Source organism: Dermacentor silvarum, chromosome 6 (genome assembly GCF_013339745.2).
Source record: "Dermacentor silvarum isolate Dsil-2018 chromosome 6, BIME_Dsil_1.4, whole genome shotgun sequence".
Taxonomy (NCBI): domain Eukaryota; kingdom Metazoa; phylum Arthropoda; class Arachnida; order Ixodida; family Ixodidae; genus Dermacentor; species Dermacentor silvarum.
Window position 1 is genome coordinate 94644324 of NC_051159.1, and position 1598 is coordinate 94645921.

At 57.1% G+C, this 1598-nt stretch overlaps 1 pseudogene; it reads left to right on the forward strand.

Annotated features, from left to right (window-relative positions):
- The first annotated feature begins 356 nt into the window (after positions 1–356).
- Positions 357–1376, forward strand: LOC125946130 (uncharacterized; annotated as a pseudogene).
- Positions 1377–1598: the final 222 nt, after the last annotated feature.

Genomic DNA, 1598 nt, shown 5'->3' on the forward strand with positions numbered 1-1598 from the left:
CAGGGTGGGGGACCAGGTGGGCCGCATGGTCCGCCGGGTCTCCAATAAACGCGGGGGGGTTACGGTGCAAAGACGCCTTGCGGCTGGCGCATGCATTCGTAACCAGTCGAGTCTTGTACTCAACTCCTTACCTCCACCTTCGCAAGTTTGATGTGAACGCCCTCGAGGTGGTTCTCCGCAAAATTTACAAGCGTGCTCTCGACCTCCCGGTCAACACGTCCAACCAGCGCCTCCTGGGCCTCGGAATGGTCAACACCTTCACGGAGCTCCGAGAAGCACACTTGATGAACCACTACACAAGACTCTCAAAGACGCCGTCGGGTCGCCGCCTTCTTCCCCGATTACACATACAACATCCAACACTAACGGAAGAGCGCGTGCGCATCCCCGAAATCTGGAGATGCGCCCTGCACGTGCGCCCTCTTCCGGCCAACATGACACGAGACGACCATAGTGGCCGGCGCCTCGCGCGGGCAGAAGCCTTGGCACGTCACTATGGAAACAAACATGGAGTATTCTACGTGGACGCCTCCGGCCCACACCATGGGGGTTGGTACACGGCCGCAGTCGTCCATCAAAAGACCGCGGTGAACGGCCTTACGTTCAAAGCACAAGACATAACACATGCGGAAGAGGTGGCCATCGCGCTCGCCGCCGCACATCAGGACTCGCGGGTGATCATCACCGACTCGCAAGGGGCCTGCAGGAACATCGAAAAGGGCTTTATACCTTATTTTGCATACCGCATACTTCAAAGCAGCGATTATCTCGGGGCCCCGCGTCCCGCACGATAATATGGACTCCCGCGCACACGGGTCTCGAGGGTAACGAAGCAGGTGACGCCGCTGCCCGCGCGCTTACTCTCCGGGCATCGCCCTCGCCTCCCCTCGATGCGGACTCCGAACCCAATCCGGCTTTTACCTTTAAGGAAATCACCCAACATTACCAATTCGGCCACGCAATCTTTCCTAAGCCCTGTAAGGGCCTCACGAAGGCGGAGGAGCGTTTACTCCTTCGCCTCTATACTAAAACACTGCTGTGCCCGGCAGTCCTAAAACATTTCCACCCTGCTTGCACAGGGGAGTGTCCACACTGTGGGGAAAAGTCTTCGGACATTTTCCACATGGTGTGGGCATGCCAATCCACCCCGCACCTTCCCCCTATACCCAACCCTATCCGGGAGGACTGGGAGGCGGCCCTGCTCAGCTGCTCCGACCTGGCGAGCCAGAAGGCCCTGGTCGTGCGTGCCCAAGCCGCGGCTATAGCCAATGGGCTTCTGTAATGAGGAGCCCACCTAGTATTTATAAGGAACGTCCCTTAAGGATCGGTCCACACCCTCCCTGTCAATACTTTGGCCAATAAAGTTTTTCAGTCAGTCAGTCAGTGTCCATATAATTGCTATCGCAATAAAATGTGTGACACTTACAATGCCATTCTTCTGACAGCGGTACGGTGAATGGGCGAGCAGACTAACATGCGACGCCTGACTGTAGCTGCTGCTCAGCACGAGGTCGCGGGATCGAATCCCGGTGACGGCGGCCGCATTTCGCTGCGGGCGAAATGAGAAAACACCCGTGTACTTAGATTTAGGTGCACGT